The 23197-nt window shown below is 43.3% G+C and overlaps 1 protein-coding gene across 14 annotated transcripts in view; it reads left to right on the plus strand.

Annotated features, from left to right (window-relative positions):
• EPB41L2 (erythrocyte membrane protein band 4.1 like 2) overlaps window positions 1–23197 on the plus strand; it is a 351078-nt gene that overhangs the window by 87753 nt on the left and 240128 nt on the right. The window contains exon 1 of one of the 14 annotated variants that reach the window (XM_077486871.1): window positions 15549–15694. The exons of the other annotated variants lie outside the window; for them this stretch is intronic. The gene's annotated coding sequence lies outside the window, so the exon portion shown is untranslated. Of the gene's footprint in view, window positions 1–15548; window positions 15695–23197 lie in introns of those variants that run through there. 14 annotated transcript variants of the gene reach the window in all.

The raw sequence follows: 23197 nt of genomic DNA on the forward strand, positions 1-23197 counted from the left end.
GTGTGGTGGCAATCATCTGCGAGCTCATAGAGCCCTTGCACTTTGGCCACCACGCTACACATGCTCCTCTACTATGTAAATAAGTAATCTCTACACAGGGCTTACTTTGAAGAAAGTCTCTAACTGGTTACTACGGCCCAGGTTGGGGGTTGAGCTAAGCCGGAGCAGGTCACATGTCCTGCAATGTCACCTCAGCTTTTTCAGGCCCTCCCCCCAGGCTGTGCAAAGTGAATTGGAACTGTCAGTTAAGGGTCTGATCTGTCCACCAACTCCTTTGGGTGGATCAGATCTTTGACTGACCTCTCCTCTCTGCTGTGCACTGTCTGGATGAAGGGCTTGAAGCTGAGGTGACATCACAAGGTAAGTGATCAGCTCTTGTTTAGCCCTGTCCCCAACCTGGGCTGTGCTCCAGGGGAAAAGAAAAAAAGTGATGTGGGCCTTCACTATTGCACAAGCTGAAAAGGTATTACATTCAAAATTTCTAAAGCCTTTTCCACATAAATCAGTGGCTGTTGGTGTGCTCTGTCATTTAGACGTGGGAGCATTTTTGTGAATGGAATAGTGTAATATCTACCCCGTTTTTCTTTAGCTAAACTACTCAAACCATACCACTTTTCTCATCTTCACAACACACACTAACTATTGTGTAGTCAATGATAAGCAAATAGGAGGAATTTATAGACTCTGAGTTAACACAGGAAGTGTGCACAGGACAGTTCTGAATTTCTGACATGACCAGTGGACACTGTTTGCTTTTTTTCAAATAGATATAACACTTTTGGTGGCATGTTTAATTGGACAAAAGGGAGCAAATACTGGAAGTTAAAGTGGAAGTCAATGCAAAAACTAAAATCCCTGGATCTATAGCTACCGTGGATCTAATACTTAACGCTCTATGAAAAAAGTGTGTTTGTGTGGAAGTATAAACCCCCACCACCAAACCTGCGCAAATGGCAAAAAATATATAAAAAAATCATGGTAAAATTATTACTAGGAGCAACTCGTAAATTTATAAGTAAAAAAATAAAATAAATTAATTTTAAAGTTAATTAATTAGAACCACGCTCTATCAAAAAACAAAGTACAAGTGCTCAAAGTGCATAGACCAACGTCAGCAAACACTATATATGTGTAAAAATGTATTTGTAGTGTCCAAATCAAAAATCAAAATGTGCATGTGGCTCTTCAAATTCTTGGCGAACAGCAAAGGAGTAGATCTTCCACCACCATTACCAGCCACACATCCTACTCGCCAGAATCCGATGACACCCATTACAAGTAGTCATATACGCTTGTGAATAATGCCAGTGGAAAAACCTCACAGCTACAGCTCCGGTATGGACAGATGTTCAATCAGGATCCCAAGAAACCTATTCCGGGTACTAATAAACGCTTGTTGGAAATCCTGACGTAGAAATAATCATAACCACAGCATCAATTCGAGTGGATACCAAGGATTTAAAAGAAGAAAAGGGCTTCCATGGTAAAGTATGTCGAAATTGAATCAAAAATTGAGGTAAAAACAGATAAAACCTCCATAACAGCTTAACACAACCATGTGTTGGAGATGCTGGTGGCGTTCCAGCTGCATTACAAACGGTGAAAGTGACGTATCATGCTCAAGCTGTTATGGAAATTTTATCTGTTTTTACCTCAAATTTTATTTAAATTGTTATTTTATTTTTTATTTTTTTTTGATTATTTTGATTTGGACACTTAATCAGATAACTTTGTGGATGGCACAAGTACATTTTTACACATATTGTGTTTGCTGACTGACAGGAACCATGAAACAGACAGACAGAAGTACAATCAAATCCCACTTGTTTATTAATAAAAATTAAAAGGTAAATGGGAAAAAGCGTAGTCAAGCAAGCCAGAATCTGTAAAGTACCGGGCAGTATGCCCATGTTGGAAGTGTAAGCAGGTGCTGTAAGTACTGGCAGTAGAGGACAAGATGGCGGGGGTAGGACACATGACCTGGCCTCTCACTGTTCTCTGAGGCCACGGGTCTTTAGCTGGTTTTCTAGCGGACATGGTCCTTGCCCAGTCTGTTCCCCCGGCGGACTCTCTCACCCCACGGACCAACAGATGCTACAGAATTATCTGTAGACAGCGTTATAGTCAGAATGATAGAGGACCTAGTAAGGCACACTCAGCTAAGTTTTTTGTGAATGCCTCCTGGGCTTTTTGGCATTGGGCAATGGTTTGCCAGATTTGCAGGGGTGCCAACTGGTCTTATATTCACACGTTCCTAAAGTTTGATGTTCACCTCTTCTGATGCTAGCAGCTTCCCTTTATTTACTCTGTTTTGTTATGCGGGCCTGTTTTGGCATTTTTGTTGCTCGTTGCCCACCCCTAAGCTTTTCTATGTTATGATGTTTCGCCTAATAAACCATATAGAAAACCGGAAATCTTAATTGTACACTGCAGGAGACAGGGTTTGTATTTATAGACCATAGAGTTTATCAGCTACTTTACATCATGGGACACTAGCGAAAAAGCTTGCTAGAGCATGCAAAACTCCATCTCATTATAATGGTGAAATAAAAATATTAAGTGAAAATATTGTGTGAATTTATATAATTATATTTTTATACCCATAAAATGTATACCACAAACTATACACACCTCAAATACCGCCACCTACGTGTGTCAACACTGCGCCAGCACCCACCCTCCCCCAGCTGCCACTTGTATATATATCAATCAATCAGAAGGAAAATATAACCTCACACCTTCACTGTGTCAAATTACTATCACCTTGTGGCGCTAAATGGGTAAGATCAGTCCCCCTGTAAACTTCCAAAAGTATCTGATGACAGTGTACAGAAGGGACTCTCCAACCCTTGTTCGATTTATCTCAAACAAAAAAAAAAAAAATATATATATATATATATATATATATATATATATATATATATATATATATATATATATATATATATATATATATATATATATATATATATATATATATATATATATATATAATATATATATATATATGCGAAAACACCAAGCATATAAATCAAATATCAAATGACCTTAAAGCGGGAGTCCACCGGGACTCCGCGTTTTTTTTTTTTTTTTTTTTAAAAGCCAGCAGCTACAAATACTGCAGCTGCTGACTTTTAAATAGTGACACTTACCTGTCCAGCGCGCCCGCGATGTCGGCACCCGAAGCCGATCGCTCGCTCGGCTGCCGGGTCCCGCTTCCATCTTGGGTATGGGAATCAGGAAATGGAGCCTTTCGGCTTCATTTCCCGGTTCCCTACTGCGCATGCGCGAGCCGCGCGGCGCAATCCGGACGGTTCCCGCTGCCTCTGGGAGCTGTGTGTTTCCCAGCAGGCAGCGGGGCACTTGCTGAAGGGGGCGGGCGCTTGCGGAGCGGGGGCGTAACGTACGCCCTGTTCCGCAGAGAGCTAGCCCAGAAGTGGGTGCAGTTACCTGGATTATCCAGGTAACTGCACCCCCCTCCCCCCTGAAAGGTGCCGATTGTGGCGCCGGAGGGGGGGGGGGGATTCCGATGAGCGGAGGTCCATTTTAGGGTGGACCTCCGCTTTAATTCACTCAATAAGTATATGCAAAAGTAAAAACTATTAAATAGCAAGTTGAAATATGTGCATATCCCTTAAGCAACACAGTGTATTCAAAAAAATATGCAAATGTGTATACCACAACTTCATATGTGTTTTTAACATAAAAAAAGAAAAAGCAATTTTTTATATAAAAAAACAAATTTTTCTATAAAAAAGCAAGAAAACAAGTCCTCAATAGAAGTGTCCCAAGAAGAGCGACAAGTGGTGATAAATAGAAAATCAGCACACCCTTCTCCTGTGTGCTTTCTTATCAGAGTCCCCAAAGGATGAAAATCCTTCACCACACCAACAGTGACCCCCCCTATAGATGGAGCACTCACCAGATGGATTGCCTAGCACTCTCGCACCAGGCTCAACAAGCGTATTAAATTACTTAATTGAGGATCACAGATGTCCGGCACACAGTATTCAGAGAGTATTAGTTCCTCTTTGCAGATTCCAATAGGTTTATCTCCCCAAGTTCCTCAAAAAGAAAAACAGAGGCTTCCCATGGTGTAATACTATAAAATATCTTTAATAGCACACTTAAAAGCCACTCGGTAATGCACTCACATGTAAAAAACTTGTAACAAGCACTTCAAAGTCACTGCAATACTTCACATCAGCAAAACTTTACTCTAAGGCATTGGTGGTTACAGTGGATACTGGTCACAGTTAGCAGTGTCAGTGATATCTCTCACCCCTCCTCCTGCTGTATGGTACCCTACAGCCAGACTCTCAGTGACACTCTCTCTCCAGTCCTGTTCCTCGTGTTAGAGGCAAACACACTTCCGCCTTGTTTGCAGAGTTGGTTCAGTCAATAGTTGCCAGATAGCCACGCCCCCGACATGTTTCGTCATAGGACTTATTCATGGGGACACTAGCGAAAAAGCTTGCTAGAGCATGCAAAACTCCATCTCATTATAATGGTGAAATAAAAATATTAAGTGAAAATATTGTGTGAATTTATATAATTATATTTTATACCCATAAAATGTATAATACAATAGAAAGAAAAAAAGGGAAATAAAAAGGGGGAAAACCCTTATGCCATATACTGGTGTCTCAGAACGAGTTTACATTCAGGCTTATTATGAGTTATCAATAAAAGCATTCACATCAGTGTCGATGTTCAACCCATCTATTACATAGGGTTTGAGCCTATAAATCCAAGCCATTTCAAGTTTAGATATGTCCCTCACCAATAAGATAGCCCTCCAGTGGGCACTAAACTTGTTTATACCAAGAAAAATGGTCTTAGAGTCCTTTGTTCTGTGCAAATAAATAATGCTTGGATACCAGAGTGGTTTTTAAAGCCCATCTTAATATTGGAGATGTGTTCATTGAGGTGAACCTGAAGAGGACGTTTAGTCTGGCCTACATATTGCAGGCCACAAGGGCACTGCAACATATAAACCACCCCCACTGTGGCACAAGTGATAAATGGTTTTATCGCATGTTGTCTGTGTGCTAGTGGAGGTAAAGGTTGTGGTCCGTCTATGAGGACATGCACTCAAAGGACATACCCTGCATCTTTTTCACTGGTAAAACCCTGTTAACTGGTTAAAAAAAATGTAATATTTCAATGGATTGGTTAAAAATGTTTGGGGCTACTTGATTTCTCAAAGAAGGGGCCATCTTAAAGAGGAAGTAAACCCTGATGATTTTACTTCCTCTTTCATTCCCTGCAAAGGTAAAGCATAATAGACTACTATGCATCACATAGTAGTCCATTATGTGTCACTTACCTGACACAGGAGCCAACAAAATCCCCGCTGTCCCCTGTAGTCCGGCGCATCCATCTTCTCGGTGGGTCTCACTGCTCCGCCGCTGTCATTCGGTGAAGCCGCGATGACGTCACTCCGCACATGCGCATGGGAGTCACCACTCGCGGCATATCGCCATTGGCGGAGTGCTCAGTGCGCCTGCGCGCCGCTGTCTAGGGCGCATGTGCCATAGACAGCGGTGCCTGTCTTTCTGCAAATATCTCCTAAACCGTGTAGGTTTAGGAGATATTTCTTGGACTTACAGGTAAGCCTTAATCTAGGCTTACCTGTAGGTCAAAGTTGGTTTTAAGGGTTTACAACCACTTTAAACACAACACAAGGTTTGTCAGGCAATACCTTATTCAGGACCCCATCTTTGCTGACAATATACCAATGCCTATGAACTATTTGTTTAATACTTTTCTGTTGTACAGAGTAAGTAGTCACAAAGGGTACTCGCGGAAATGGCCTCATTCATGTGTGGCTCTCTCTACAAGTAGTTAATCTCTACTCATATCATTAATTGTTTACAATGTCTCTAAGGCACTCTCCTGAATATCCCTTTTCCAGGAATCTGATTACCATGGCAATGTTTTTGATTGGCAAAAAAAACCTCCTGGAGGAGCAAGCTAAGCAGAACGATATGGAAATTTCCACATCAGGGGGAGGGGTGCAGGTCAACAATCTGCACAGCCTCCTGTATCTAACCCTGCTAGGCAGGGTGTACCCAATAATAAGCCACAGAGAAATGGAGGCAATAATTACCCCATCAATCTCCCCATAGAGGCAATGGGGTTACCTGGGGGGGCTCTTCCTCTCGGGGACAATTGTGACCCTCTGGTCCCCCTAGACCTATACAGACCCCTGTCTATGATCAAAGACCATATCATCTGGGACCAACATCAAATGGTAGAGGTCCCCCATTTAGAGGTAGAGGATGGGGCTATCATTATAACCAACTGGGTCGATGATATAATGTGGACCATCAAGATGTGTGGAGACAAAGACGCAGTGGAGCGTTTGGGCAACAGTCACCCCTTTTGGGATATTCAGGAGTTGAACCTGAATGGGAGTCCAATATCCCCACATCAAACTGTTTTTTCCACTTGCAGATAGGGATGGCCCTGAGGGTGTTATTTTTTGATAATTCTCAGTATTATCACCCTAAGGGAGGGGCCAACCCTACCTCTTCCTATCTGGCCCCCAATGGTAATCCATCCCCTCAAGGGTTTTTGGCCCCAAATGGGCATACCAGACAAGGCATTAAAAGGCAGGGAGAAAAAGGAGTCGTCGGGGGGTGGGGATTGGTTACAAGCAGCAAAAAAGACCAAAAATGTAGCCAGTAGAGGAATATTTAATCTCTGTTCCAAAGTTTTAACTGATTCAGAAAAAGCAATCCTAGATGAAAGTCTTAAATTTGTCCCACCTAAGAGTCTTGATAATTTCAGACTTGCATGGACGTCCACAAATTTGTCAGGAAACTGAATATCAAACTCTATATGACTAACAACCCCATTGGAAATAATGCATTGGTAGACGCAAAATTTGTACATTCTAGGTCATCCAATGCTGCTTTGTTTAACCCCCCTGGGGTATTGGCACCTTCAATGCAAGTTTTTAGGGAGATCATTCTTAGCGATTTAGATCCCCTGGAAGGAAGGCCCTCCTTGACAAAAAGGAGGGCCTATATTTAGTACCCAGTGCTCCACGCACCCCTACCATCTACTACTTGCCAAAAATTCATAAAAATCCTGTCTGCCCCCCGGAACGCCATATTGTTAGTGGCATAGATTCAATAACATCCCGGGTGGGCAGATACATTGATTTTTATTTACAACCTCTAGTCCAGAGAATGCCCTCGTATGTTAAAGATTCAAGGCATGTTATCAAGTTACTTTCTGAAGTCCAATTGAAACCTGGAATGTGGATTGTTACTGGGGATGTTACATCCTTATATACCATAATTCCACATAGTTTAGGTCTGGAGGCTGTAAAAAGCTTTTTGGATAGAGATTCTAGACTGTCACAAAGTCAGGTGTTGTTCTTAATGGATCTATTGGCGTATGCTTCCTCCCATAATTATTTTTGGTTTGACTTTTTTTTTAGACAAGATGTGGGGGTGGCTATGGGAGCAAAATACATCCCTAGCCTGGCGGACCTTTTTATGGCCAAATGGGAGGAGGATGTCATCTATGCCCACGATATACCACAGTTTCAGGGAAAAGAGAGGTCCCCCTATTGGAGTGGGATTTTCAATGACCACCAACACCAAACAACAATTAAAACATGTAAATACTTTATTGACAATTACAGAGCAAGTACAAAATGAAACCAAAGAGACCCATATACTGCCAATGTCTCTATGGCATATCTACAAATATACAAATACATGGATAAATATGATAAGCCAACCAATAAATGATTAAAATACTCTTCTCTTGTAACCCATACCCGACGCGTTTCTAGTTTCTGCTGGTATCGCATAACTTTCATCAGGGGTGAAGAGCAAAAATTTGATGGCATACTGGTGTTTCTGAAATATTTAATCAATAATGGATATGCTTGAAAAGCAACATAAAATGCATGTTGCTCGTATGTATGGGTGTGTCCCAAACTGATGTTTGATTACGCAGATAATCTAGTGCAGGTCAACGCTGTCCTTTAAAAGGAGATGCCAAACGGGCACTAAATCTCAGTCACCACGGTTCTCTCCTTTTGTTTAGTTGGATAAAATGTTGGCACACATGTCCTCTCTTTATCTTACTGTTTCTCATATGGTTCTCGTTGCTCTCATCCTGTGCATCTCCTGACATGTTTTTTGCATTTGCTTATATTTATCTGTTATATCGTTGTTTAGTCTGTAGCTACATTAGTTCTGTTGTCCACCCCCAATTAGGGCGACTCCCTGCTTGGGCACTGCCGGTGCTTAGCGGGGGTTTATTGAGCTATAGCACTTAGTAATCAGCTTTCCCCATCCTTCCTTTTCCTTTCTACCCCTCCCTCCCTTTCCCCTCTTACCCCCCCTCCTTACCTCTCTCCTTCCCTCCCTCTCTTCCTCTACTCCCCCTCCCCTAGGTGGTGGTGCCTCTTGGTGAGGTCTTTGGCGAGGTCGTGCCATTCTTTTTGCCCGTTACATAGCGGTCGCTGCCTCATTTGACGGCACTATGGGTCTCCTGAAGGTCACCTCCCTCAAAGCGCGTGGCCTTAACGTCCCGGAAAAGCACTCGCAGCTCCTAACTAGCTTGCGCAAAAGTAGAACTCGCGTTGCCTTCCTACAGGAAACGCATTTCCATGGTGAGCGTATTCCGAAATTGACGAACGGGGCCTTCCCGACGGCATACCACAGCATATCGCCTATCTCCAAGTCCAAGGGGGTTAGCATCCTCCTGGCCAAGTCGCTACCGTGGGTTTATGAGGCACAGCGGGTAGACTCCCAGGGCCGTTTCCTCCTTCTGAAGGGAAGGGTGTGCGATGTGCAGGTCACTTTCGCCAATGTCTATTTCCCTAATGTCGACCATCCGCAATTTCTACGGAAGTTGCTGCCCCAACTGTTAGTTTTCGGAGGGTATACTCATCTTTGGGGGTGACCTCAATTTTGCTATGGACCCTTTACTGGATGCTTCTCGTGGCGCCTCCCATCTCTCATACGCCCGTCTTAAGCGGATGAAAGCGGATCTACATACCCTACGCTTGGTGGATCCCTGGCGTTTACTACATCCGCAGGACCGAGATTATTCCTATTTTTCCCAAGTTCATCACTCTTACACGCGGTTGGACTACTTGTTGCTATCCCACAAGGATTTACCTCGGGTAGTTTCGACTGCCATCTATGTTATCTCCTTCTCGGACCATGCTCCGATCCATCTGACACTTCAGTTGGGCCCTGTAACTCAGACCCCCCCGTCGTGGAGACTAAACGAGGCCCTGTTGCAAACGGAGGAGATCCACGCAGAGGTCTTGGCCTCGATACGGGAGTACTTCTCTGTAAACGTGGCCTCAGTTGCCAACCCCCTGACGGTGTGGGAGGCTCACGAGACGGTGGTAAGGGGCACCTTAATCCGAATAGGGGCTCGATTAAAACGGGAGAGGACACGTCGTGTAGATGAGCTACTTGCCCTGATTCGCTCTTTAGAATGTGCCCACAAAGCCAGTCTTGCGCGGTCCACCTATCAGGAACTTCTTAAAGCACGCGAAGAGCTTCGCTTACTTATGTTCCATAAAACAAAGCAAAAATTGGCCTGGGCTCACCGTTCGATGTACGAATTCAGCAATAAACCCGGCACCATGCTAGCTAGGGCTCTGCGAGGTCCCCGCACTAAAACTTACATTCCTCATATCCTGACTTCTACTGGCCAAAAAGCGACCACATCTTCTGGCATAGCATCGGAGTTCCGTTCGTTTTTTGAAGGCCTTTACAATTTGGACAGGCCACATTCGGCTGCTTCCGACTTCGCAGGTGGGTTTACCCCACAGTCCTATGTGGCCACGTCCGGCATGCCCTCACTCTCGGCTGAGGTTCAGGTGGAACTGGAGGAGCCTATCACGACCGCGGAGTTGGGGGCTGCGCTAGCTAGCTCAAAGCCGAAGAAGGCCCCTGGCCCTGACGGCTTCACCCCAACCTACTATAAAACATTTTTTGAGACGCTTTCACATCCGTTGTTCTCGGCTCTCAACTCGATTACGGATGGTAATTCCTTTCCGATAGACACACTGCGAGCCTACATATCCCTCATTCCTAAAGAGGGCAAGGATCCACTTCAGTGCGTTAGTTACCGCCCAATAGCCCTCCTGAACACCGACCTTAAATTGTTCGCCAAGATATTGGCCAATAGACTGCTCCCACATATATCGGCTCTGATTCACAGGGACCAAGCGGGTTTTGTCCCACATCGGGAGCCCCGGGATAACACCATTCGGGTGGTGAATCTAGTCCACGCGGCCAGGTCTTCGGCACGACCCCTTCTCCTGCTGTCCACTGACGCGGAGAAGGCTTTTGACCGCGTGGATTGGTCATTTATACAGGCCACCCTGGAACACATAGGTCTTCGTCCCTCGATGCTTGGGTGGATCCTTTCCCTCTACTCTCATCCCACGGCTGCGGTCAAAGTGAATGGAACGAGGTCCGGTTTCTTTGGCATCCGTAACGGCACTCGACAGGGTTGTCCCCTGTCCCCGCTGATTTTTATACTCTCGCTGGAACCCCTTCTGTGCAGGATTCGGGAAGACCCTGGCATTGCGGGTTTTCATAAATCCTCTGGATCCCACAAGGTGGCCGCTTTCGCGGATGACCTAATCTTTTTCCTAACAGATCCTCTGACTTCACTCCCCAACCTTCTCCAGTCCCTGCAGTACTACGGAGCCCTCTCTGTTTTCGATTAATTTGACTAAATCGTCCCTCCTGAACATTACCGTAGACAAGGCCATTGTCGGCCGCTTGCGCGCGGCCCATCAGCTGCGCTGGGCGACCGATACTATTCATTACTTGGGTGTCGACATCAGTGCGGATCCCTCTAACTTGTACCAGGCGAACTTTGCTCCACTCCTTCTCCGACTCAAATCCAATCTTCACCAATGGCTTTCTCTCACTTTAACCTGGTTCGGCAGCTGCAACGCCATTAAGATGACCGTATTGCCTAGGATATTATATTTGTTACAAGCCCTCCCCATCCGTCTCCCTCCGTCTTTCTTCAAGCGAGTTGACTCGCTGTTTCGTGACTTCATTTGGTCCCATCAAAAACCACGTATCAGACTGCAGATCCTCCATATGGCTAAGCACAGGGGAGGAGTCGGTCTCCCAGACATCAAGGCGTATTACAGGGCGGCCCACCTTACTAGACTGGTCGACTGGTACTGCCATGCGGAGGCCAAGCAGTGGGTGGCGATGGAACTATAAGATTCTGAGGGTATGGCCAGGTGCTGGCCGTGGGTCGCTACCCCGTTACCGAAGGACTTAAATGACCATCCTACGCTAGGCAGTACCCTACGGGTGATCAGGGACGCCCTCCGACATTCCTCTATCTCCCCGATGCCTTCCCCCATGGTGCCAATTTTGGGTAATCCTGACTTTCCGCCTGGCAGGCTGAACCCCGCCTTTGGGCGGTTGGCATCAACGGGGCGGTCTCATTTTTACGACTTCTTGGATCCGGACGGCAAACTTGCACTAGAAACAAGGCTGTCCACCTTAGACCCCCCATTGGACTTCTGGAGCAGTCTCCAACTCCGCAATTTCCTGCGCAGATGTGCAAGGACGCCTGGCATATCGCGCCCGCTCACGGAGCTGGAGCGCATCTGCTACCGCAGGGAACCGACTCGCCATTGTTTATCTCTGATTTACTCCTCACTGATCTCTTCGGCTGAAGGGTTCATCCCCCCTTTTCTCACTAAATGGGAGCTGGACTTAGGCGTCCAATTTAATGGCTCACAGCGAGAGAAGATCCTTTACTTCGCCCAGAAGTCCTCTATTGCCACTAGGGTCCAGGAATCCTGCTATAAAATTTTGACCCGTTGGTATAGGGTGCCCACCTCTCTACACCGTTTCTTCCCGCAGGTCCCCAGTCTATGTTGGCGATGCAATGTGGGGGAGGGGACGATGCTGCACATTTTTTGGGACTGCCCCAAAATTAAACCCTACTGGGCGGAGGTGGCACGCACGATCGAGCACCTGACTGGTGTTGCCCTGGAGGGAGACCCCGCGGCTTGTCTACTGCACCTCTCTAAGCGATCCATAAAGAAGTACAAAGCTTCTCTTACCATTCATCTCTTGAACGCCGCCAAGGCATGCATTCCCTTGTGCTGGAGATCGGAGATTCCGCCAACTAAATCCCTGTGGTATGCCAAGGTGAATGAAATCAGAAACATGGAAGATCTTACTGCCACTCTGCGTGGGGGGGAGGAGACCTTCTGGGAGACATGGCGACCATGGCAACACTACATCTACACGGAAGCCTACCTCCGCGAGGTTGCTCTACCTGATTAGTCTTTGTAGTGTAAATCGTCCTCTGATCAGGAGGCACCACCACTCCACTTTGCTTTGCTCTACTTCTCTGTTTTTCTCTCCCATCCCTACCGTCCTGCTTTTCCACTCCCTTTGTTCCCTTTTCCTTTATCCGACTCGCCCCCTGCCTTAGGCCGGCCCATCCAGATACTTTGAATATCCTACTTTTCATAACTTATCAGTTGCGCCACACGGCTGGGCCTAGCTGGTTGTGGGACGGTTCTCTGTGACAGATATCAGTAAGTCTACTACAGTATAGTCCTGGTGACTCAACTGGCGGTAGGAGGTTGCTAGGGTAACGGTCGGATGGTTCCCCCCGGGGCGGTGCACTGCTAGCCATAATACATAGTCATAACCACTTATGCATATTACTGGGTGCATAGCCCCGGGATTTGGTATCTGCTGTTTGACATTTGATGATGCTGTTATTACGCCACACTATATCCACTTCCTGTCTCTGTTTCTTATCTTAATTACTGTCAGTTTTCTTTATGGTATGTGAAATTGTTTCATTTTGGAAAATAAATAAAGGAATTACAAAAAAAATGAAAGGAGATGCCAAAAGACCACTTTCTCCAGATCCACCTTACCTAATGGTACCTATAGAGGGGGGAGGATTACTGCATGTATATACATATATCTCTGTTCTCTTTGTGACGGACCGTAGTTACAATAACCGATTATCCTCACTGGACCCAGAGTTTTCTCATCCCTCCTCAAAGAATGGACCAGACAGGGGGCTAAAGGTAGAGCCCAAGAGCCTGATCTTAATTGGACAGGTGTTACGTCATGCAGGGCGTATGAGTGTCCCCCTTTACTACATATATATCAGTTTAGTTCTGTGGACAAGGTACATAGATGACATCCTATGGGATGGCAAGCACCAAGACTTGCAGGAGTTCATGTCATCCCTTAATGTTAATCAAAGAGGCATACATTTGAATTGTGAGATGAGTCAAATTGAAATGAATTTACTGGACCTCAAAATTTCGATTAGGGGAGACAGGTTGGTTACATCTACATTTTTTAAATGTACGGATAGAAATTTGTTTATTCCTATAGACAGTTTTCACTACCATCCTTGGTTAAAGTCAGTCCCAAAGAGCCAGTATATCAGACTTAAAATGAACTGCTCTGACCAAAGTTAGTTTTTGGTGCAGACTGAAGTTTTAACCAATAGATTTCTGGAAAAGGGATATTCGAGGGAGTTCCTTCTCGAGACATTGGAAACAATGATATGAGATATGAGTAGAGGTGAACTACTTGTAAAGAGAGAGCCAGGCGTGAATGAGGCCTTTTCCTCTGGAGTCTCCTTTGTGACTACTTACTCTCTACAACAGAAAAGTATTAAACAATTTGGTTTATAGGCATTGGCATATTGTCAGCAATGATGGGGTCCTGAATAAGGTATTGCCTGACAAACCTTGTGTTGTGTTTAAGGGGGCCCCTTCTTTGAGAAATCGAGTAGCCCCAAACGTTTTTAACCAACCCATTGAAAAATTACTTTTTTTTTTTTTTAACCAGTTAACAGGGTTTTACCAGTGAAAAAGATGCAGGGTATGCTCTTTGAGTGCATGTGCTCATAGACGGACCACAACCTTTACCTCCACTAGCACACAAGGGACAACATGTGATAAAACCATTTATCACTTGTGCCACAGTGGGGGCGGTTTATATGTTGCAGTGCCTTTGTGGCCTGCAATATGTAGGCCAGACTAATCGTCCTCTTCAGGTTCACCTCAATGAACACATCTCCAATATTAAGATAGGCTTTAAAAAACGCTCTGTATGTAAGCATTATTTATTTGCACATAATAAGGCCCCTTCTAAGATCATTTTTCTTGTTATAGACAAGTTTAGTCCCCACTGGAGCAATCGATGAATGCCAGGAGCTTGGGTAATACTGAGCCCTTTTAAAACCAATAGAAAATTAACACACACGACAGTTGCTCAACTTCAATAAAGCCTTAAAAAAAACTATTTACATTACTGATGCATCAAAAAACATATCAAACCATTTTGAAGAGGTAGATGCTCTTATTGTGTTAAGGTTGAAGCAAGTGCAAATGAGCCCTAAAACGCCTTCGTCCCCCCGTGCTTGCGCACAAGTGCAAACACGAGTGTAGGTCCCGCATGCATATGTAAATGTTAATTGCACTACACATGTGCTTCCAATGAACGTCCGAGTGGGAGCAATAATTCTAGCGCCATAGTTCACATTTAACTCCAAACTGCTAATTTGTAAAGGCTTTTAAAGCTTTGTCCGTGGATAATTTTAGGGTACTGAAGTTTGTTGCCGTTTTGCAGGAGTGTGCCATTTTTAATCTTGACATGTTTGGTACCTATTTATTCAATACAACATCAGCTTTTATACATGACCTAACATTTTAGTTTTATATTGTTTGTGTGCACTAAAATTAATTTGTGTCTCTTTTCCTAAAAATTTGCGTTTGATAAATTGGCTGCTCCAGTATTGTTTGACATTAAAAATGGTGGCTGTTGCAATTTTTTTCTTCAGGGCCTTTGCTTTCAGATAATAGGTTTGGGGGTTTTAAGTAATCTTCTAGCAAAAATGTTGTTGATTTTGGCATGTATGTGAGAAATGTCAAAATTTGCCCTGGATGACAAGTGGTTATTTAAATTAAGGAAACATATTTTAAGGAAAGTCCAAATAGTTTTTTCTATTAACAAGTGAAGTTTCTTTAACTTGCAGCAGTGACTTATAAATATCTAAAGCCTGGCATTTCATTACTGTAGAACTGTACTTGATTGTTGGTAAGAGATGACTCTTTATTTTATAATAATTTAGAATCAAACTTTGCAACAGTTTTCTTTTAAAGCCAATGCTTGGTATTCCTTCTGTGCATCTTACCTACCTGATTGAAGGTTTCACTAATCGTATCCATGTTATCAATAGCCTATATGGATCAAAAGGTACCAATTTTGCAGAGGTTGATTCGGTGAGAGAAGTTTTGAAAAGCTGAAGCAGACAAATATGATATCCCCTATTATCATTAATCCAAAAGGAAAAATATTGTCATGTTGAAGTACTTTCCTCTTGCCCTTTTCTTTTTTTTTCTTTTTTTTTCTTTTAAATTCATTGGATGTTAGTGAAAGAGATGGGTTGAATGTTTCCCTTCTGCATATGTTCAATTCCTCCTCCTCTGTTTCCAGCTATGTTAGTGCTTGGGTGGGGTCTGGTTCATTAAGTTTCCCATTCAATCTCCAGTGGCTTTTCTTTTGCGAGTCCACTTGCATGAGAGCTGTGTTCAGCTGCCTGCTGCCTTTACTCCAGAGTCAGACTTGTCTGCATGCTGGGAGCTGCAATCTGTTCAGATAGCCTGATGTGCTAGGTAAATATTTCTTCATTTCCATTAAGTACTCAGCAGTATGTCAAAGTTCACTGAAAGTTCTTTAAAGTTCCAATGTCTTTTAAGCCTAGGCTTTTGCTAAATATTAATGACTGATTTTACAGAAGGATGTTTTAGGAAAATGCCTGCTCTTCGATGTTTGCAGTTCTTGTGATAGAAGTTTTGCTTGTTGTATAGATAAAGATACTGAGTCACAAGTAAAGTGTAATACTAGATATGGTTCAATATGGGTGGCATGTTATATACAGTATTAGTCACATATGTATCCTTTCTCTGAGAGTTTCAGTTCAGCAATAAAAGAAAATACCAACAGGTTGTCTTTAATTTCTAGATACTATGTGGTTTGATTGTAACCTTCACAGAGATGACCTGGTGATCTTAATGAGACTAAGTCTTTTCCTTCGTACCTGGTATATTTTTGATGCTAGTCCCTGACTAAATCTTGGATTTCACTTCAATTAAAGCCGGCCATACGTTGCTCGAGATCCGTCAGGTTCAACAAGGACCGTCCGAGCTTCGATCCATGTATGGGTAGGCTGATTGTACCTGAGTCGAGCCATCAATCATCTTTGATACATCCAGCCTGATTTTTTACATGCGATTACTTCCAAGGGCTATAGCTGCTAGCAGTAATCGCTGTGTCCTGCTGGCGGGGAAGGCTCCCGTGCCCCTCCTGCCAGCAGAACACAGTAGTGCTGTGAGAGCCATTCCTCTATAAACACTGACCGTGATGGGAGAATCGAGTGATGTTTGTGGAGGAGGGAAACCAAATCGAATAATCTATGGGCTGCATAACACTTTTGTATTCAGTAAAGATCCAACTGAACAATCCATCTAACATTTTGTGGCTTTATATTTTCCTGCTTAACCCATTTTTTTTTTTTTTTTGATTGCCTTATGACCTTTTTAATCACATGTTGATGGCAAAACATGAAATTGTTTTTCTTAAGGATAGTTGCAAAAAATTTAAAACGCAGCAAATATATTTAGAGGTTACAGAAGCCAAATGACAAATCCCAATTAAACCCTTAGTGGATCTGACTTTGCTCCTTTATTTATTTATTTTTTTGTGCAATGTTATGGTTTCGGATGGTGTATTGCTGAATGTAACTTTTTATGAAGAGGTTTATGAGTGGGTTCTCTTTCTATTCAAAATGTAGTATGTCTTATGAAGCTGCTTACAGATATACAGAAAATCCGTGTATATTGATCGCAGCTTGTTTTTGCTTTTTGACAAAAGAGATATCGTTTATAACATCACTGATTTGTTAGAAAAATTTGCCTCACAATACTCTACTAAGGTGATGCTCTTATGCCCTGTACACATGATAGGATTTTCCGACAACAAAATCCATGTTTTTTTCCGACTAATGTTGGCTCAAACTTGTCTTTTATACACACGGTCACACAAAGTTGGTCGGAAATTCCGAACGTCAAGAACGCGGTGATGTACAAACACGTACGACGAGCCGAGAAAAATAAAGTTTAATAGCCAGTGGTGCTCTTCTGCTTGATTCTGAGCATGCGTGGAACTTTGTATCGGAATTGTGTACACACGATCGGAATTTACGATAATTGATTTTTTTTTTGCCGGTGTAACGGAAATGCCGATGGAAAATGTCTGATGGAGCCTACACACGGTTGAATTTCCGACAAGCTCCTATCAAACATTTTCCGTCGGAAAATCTTATCGTGTGTACGGGGCATTGGTGTCTTGTGAAAGGTATGTTAGAAGTTTGAAATTTGTAGTGCTAACGTGCATCCTTCTTCTTTATTTCACTACTTTTTAATATTTGTGTTTCGTTGTTTTATATGCATTGTAAATTACGAGTCTGTAATTTAAATACATTTAGAAGTCCTGTATGAAAGTTCAAATAAAACCCCTGAATGAGCCAATTCTCCCTACCTGTACTTCACATGCCCCCTTTTCCCAGACATTACAGCTCACAGTGGGTGTCTTTCAGCAACAGATGCAGTTCTCTCCATTAAGAAAGCAGTGGACATGGGTGGTTGTTTATCCTTAAGTGCTGATAGTCAAACTACACAGTGTTGAATCTGCAGTAATGATGCTGATAGCCACACCCCATAACGTTTTACCATTCCACTGTAGTGAAATCTGGCACAGCCTGCATGATTAACACACGCACTGTGTTGGTTACCTGCTTGTTTTTGTCTAGGTGATCTCAGAGCCGAGAGATGCTCCGCCGATCCGCTGAGCTCAAGACCGGTCCCCACCACTCCTGCCCCCTGCACACTAGCAGTCTTGTAAATGGACTGTTCCTGATGTTGTTATGCCCATAGACTGGCTCTGGACATGAGAATGGCAGGAACAATCCACCGTTGGACGTGGGGGAGTTCGGTTTTCTGGAGGATCTGCCAAGTACAGCCTTTTTTGCGCCCCTAGACAAATTGAGCGGTTTATATGTTAGTGTGGGCACAACCCCACTGCATGGGTAGAAATAAAATGTTCATGGAGTTCTTCAGTAAGGGGACTGCACTGGCAGGATCAATAGCAGTATGTGCAGCTGCTGGCTTTTAATTTTTGCAGCGATGGGTGGAACTCCGCTTTTAATTGGCTTCTTTCTAAGTTGACCCTTGTATATGTATGTATGTATGTACGAATGTGAATTGTAGGCTTCTTCAGGTCAGCAACTGTTGTGATTGTATACTATATGTTAAGCGCTGTTTAAATTGACGGTGCTATATAAATAAATTGAATAAAATAGATAAATATGGCTGCGAGAAGTCTGACAGTCAGATCACTCCTGCAATGTTGGATATTTACAGACTGACCTGGTTGAATATGATTTTAGTTTTTCTGACAGCCAGATTACATAAATGTCAAATATTCCACTTTTCTGTGCTTTTCACTTGAAACTAAAGGTTTTATATCATTTTTGAGGGATTTGCAATTGCTTTAAAGTGTTACTAAACCCAAACAGTAAAATCGGGCTGTATATGCAGTAAAACATGCTTGTTATACTCCTTGTGGAACCTAAGGCTGGATTCACACCTATGCCTCTTTAGTGCTTTTTGCATTTTTCAGATTTGCACTACAAGAACGCATTCTATAGGAAACCATGTTAAATGGACTGTAGTGCAAATCTGCAATATGCAAAAGCACTAAAACTGCATTGGTGTGAATCCAGCCTAAGGGATTAATCCTCTGCATTGTGTATGAAGACTGTTCCATCCTGTCTTCTCTGATCCTCCCCTTCTTCCACTGTCCCCAATGCATCTGCTGATAGAAAAGAGCCTTGGGGGGGGACTCTGCCCATGCGCAGTTTGTTGTGTATTGCTAGAGAGTTGTTTTTTTTTCCTTGAGGGTGCATGTGATCAGCACAGGGCCAATCAGCACTGTCCAGACAGAGTCAGGGATCATGCAGCTTCATAGGACAGTCAGAGTAGAATGAAAACCCCTCCTCCAAGCTCTAACCAGACACTGATGGTCACAAGACTGCTATATACTGCTGATGAGAAAAGGTATTTAGAAGTTTATATTTACTAAAATAATTGCATTTCCATGTTGTGTACTGTGGAAGATTAGATTAAGTGAATGCAGAGTCCTGGGTTTAATAACACTAAGTTTTCATTGATTTACTGGTCATTTGGTTTGCTTGTGCATCATTGTATTGTTGGGGTTGGGAAAGAGAGGATTTAAATGAATGGTGAATGACAAGATTTAGGATCTGCTCACCTGCTAGGAAGTTGACGAATTAGAACAGACTATGGTTCCCAGACGGTCTTTCCATTGCACATTCCATGGAATTCCTATGGGATGTGCTGTGATAACATGACATTTCATCACAGGAAGAGATTGTTTTGGGCACCAGAAAAAGTCCAATTACATTTGGGGCTGCAAGATGGAAACAAATCTTTACCTGTGCTTTGTCATGCTCAGGTTTTCGTCACTGTGGTACTTGGTGAAGGTGAATTAATGGATGGTTTACAGCTTGAAATGACATATTCCATTATGTGGATAGATAAAATATAAAAATCAACACTTCCGGCCTGGAGCCTCAAAACAAATCTTGCTCTTTTTAACCTTGTTGGGTTTGGTTCTATCATTGTGGGAAAAATACCCCAGACGCTGAACTGCAGCTATGTAAATATTTGGATCACATCAGTGGTTTTAGTGATGGCTTGTGCTGCAGTCTGTAAAGTAGTATGTCACGTTCATTCTACAAGTTTTTACTTCCATCATTCAATTTATTATCAGAATACATTCCAATTTTGGTGGTGCTGCAATAGCTTAAATCTATTGGGGCATGACGCTCAGCAGCGCTGTATGTTACGTAGTATTTCTGCAGGCCTTTATGTCAGTTTTTGAACATTACTACATTTGAACAAATCTGGACCCTTTAATGGCGCTCCAAAAAGACTGCATTTGTTTAGTATGAGCATTTCCAAGAGCAAGTACATCATTTAACTATATAGTGCTATTGCTAGGCTCTCGGGTCATAGCATACCGTATTTTTCGGACTATGAGGCGCACGTAAAAGCCTAAATTTTCTCACAAAATCGACCGTGCGCCTTATAATCCGGTGCGCCTTATATATGACCTGTTGACATGATGGCAAGCACCAAATTCGTTTTCTTCACTTGGGCTTTAACAGTATCTGTCAGATGGGCGCGCATGGAGTCACAGATCAATAGGGATGGAGATTCGTGGAAAAAGCCACCCGGTCTCTTACCGTAAACTGACGTACCGTAAACCTCTCTCAGGTTGTTCTACTGCGTGACTGATAGCGATGAGTTTGAAATCCTCTTCGTAAGCATGTCTCTTAACAGGAGCCATTTTTGGGGCAGCGGGTATACCGTAGAAAATGAACGAATGAATGCGCACACCTCCTGACTAAGATGGCCGTAATGCTCACGAAGCTGCACTGCTTGGATTGGGCATTACGGCCATCTTAGTCAGGAGGTGTGCGCATTCATTCGTTCATTTTCTACGGTATACCCGCTGCCCCAAAAATGGCTCCTGTTAAGAGACATGCTTACGAAGCGGATTTCAAACTGAAGGCTATCAGTCATGCAGTAGAGCATGGAAATAGAGTAGCTGCGAGAGAATTCAACATTAATGAATCAATGGTACGAAAGTGGAGGAAGCAAGAAGATGCCCTGCGCCAGGTAAAGAAGACCAAACTGAGTTTCCGAGGAAACAAAGCAAGATGGCCACGGTTGGAGGACAAAATTGAACAGTGGGTTATTGAACAGAGAACCGCAGGTAGAAGCGTCTCTACTGTCTCTATTCGACTCAAAGCAACAGCGATCGCACGCGACATGGAGATCAACGACTTTCGAGGAGGTCCCTCTTGGTGCTTCCGTTTCATGAAAAGGCGGAATCTCTCTATCCGCACAAGAACCACTATGTCACAGCAACTGCCAAAGGATTACGAAGAAAAGCTGGCCATTTTCCATACCTACTGCAAGAACAAGATCAATGAACAGAAAATCCGACCAGAGCACATCACCAACATGGACGAGGTCCCCCTTACCTTTGATATCCCTGTAAACCGTACTGTCGAGAGAACAGGGACCAGTACGGTATCTATACGCACTACAGGAAACGAAAAGTCATCCTTCACTGTAGTTCTCGGTTGCCAGGCTAATGGCCAGAAACTACCACCCATGGTAATTTTCAAGAGGAAGACTCTGCCAAAAGAAAAGTTTCCGGTTGGCATCATCATCAAGGCTAACCCGAAGGGCTGGATGGACGAGGAGAAGATGAGTGAGTGGCTGAGAGAGGTTTACGTCAAGAGACCGGGTGGCTTTTTCCACAAATCTCCATCCCTATTGGTCTGTGACTCCATGCGCGCCCATCTGACAGATACTGTCAAAGCCCAAGTGAAGAAAACTAATTCGGTGCTTGCCATCATTCCGGGTGGATTAACCAAAGAACTGCAGCCACTAGATATAGGTGTCAACAGGTCGTTTAAAGTTAAACTGCGAGCTGCGTGGGAGCATTGGATGACAGAAGGCGAACACACATTCACCAACACAGGGAGGCAACGCCGGGCGAGTTACGCCACTATCTGCCAGTGGATCGTGGATGCCTGGGCGAAGGTATCAGTCACCAGTGTAATCCGAGCTTTCAAGAAGTCCGGAATTATCACTGAACAGCTAAGTACCGGTACCGATGACAGCAACGAGCCTGACTCGGATACTGATGAGAATGATGAGAGGGATACGGGCGTGCTTGATGCCGAAATCGCCCAATTGTTAAACTCAGACACTGAAGATGAAGAATTTGATGGATTTGCGGGAGAAGAATAAAGTGAAAAAGTGAGTGTCTGGTTTTGTATTTAATTGAACAGTGTTAAGAGTTATTGTTATAGACCATTTTATGGTTATTGCTAAAGAGTTGAATAAAATTTGACTTACAGTACCGCATCCGAGTTGTGTTTCATTAAATGCGCCTTATAATCCAGTGCGCCTTATAGTCCGATGCGCCTTATATATGGAAATATCCATTATATTAGCCGGTCGTTGCTAGTGCGCCTTATAATCCGGTGCGCCTTATCGTCCGAAAAATATGGTATATGGATTACCAGGTGACATGCCTCAAAAGATTTTAATTAACCACTTTCAGACCGGACCATTTTGCTGGTAAATGACCAGAGGTCTTTTTACACTTTGGCACTGCGCTGCTTTAACTGGTAATTGCGCGGTCATGCAATGTTGTACCCAAACAAAATTTGCTTTCTTTTGATGGTATTTGATTGCCTCTGCGATTTTTATTTTTTGCGATATAAACGTAAAAAGACCGCAAATTTTGAAAAAAAATGATATTTTCTACTTTTTGTTATTAGAAAAATCCAATAAACTCAATTTTAGTCATACATTTAGGCCAAAATGTATTCAGCCACATGTCTTTGGTAAAAAAAAAGTCAATAATTGTATATTTATTGGTTTGCGCAAAAGTTGTCACATCTACAAACTAAGGTACGTTTTCTGCAATTTACGCAGCTTTTAGTTTACGACTGCCTATCTCATTTCTTGAGGTGCTAAAATGGCAGGGCAGTACAAAACCCCCCCAAATGACCCCATTTTGGAAAGTAGACCCCCTAAGGAAATTGATAAGAGGCATGTTGAGCCCATTGAATATTTTATTTTTTTGCCTCAAGCGATTGAATAATGACAAAAAAAAAAATTTTTTTTTTTTTTTACACAAAGTTGTCACTAAATGATATATTGCTCACACATGCTATGGGCGTATGTGAAATAACACCCCAAAATAAATTCTGCTGCTTCTCCTGAGTACGGGGATACCACATATGTGGGACTTTTTGGGAGCCTAGCCGCGTACGGGGCCCCGAAAACCAAGCACCGCCTTCAGGCTTTCTAAGGGCGTAAATTTTTGAGTTCACTTCTCACTACCTATTACAGTTTTGAAGGCCATAAAATGCCAAGATGGCACAAAACCCCCACAAATGACCCCATTTTAGAAAGTAGACACCCCAAGCTATTTGCTGAGAGGCATGT

The sequence above is a fragment of the Lithobates pipiens genome, unplaced genomic scaffold (assembly GCF_037356315.1).
Source record: "Lithobates pipiens isolate NorthernLeopardFrog02 unplaced genomic scaffold, aLitPip1_a1.2 Scaffold_18, whole genome shotgun sequence".
Lineage (NCBI taxonomy): Eukaryota > Metazoa > Chordata > Amphibia > Anura > Ranidae > Lithobates > Lithobates pipiens.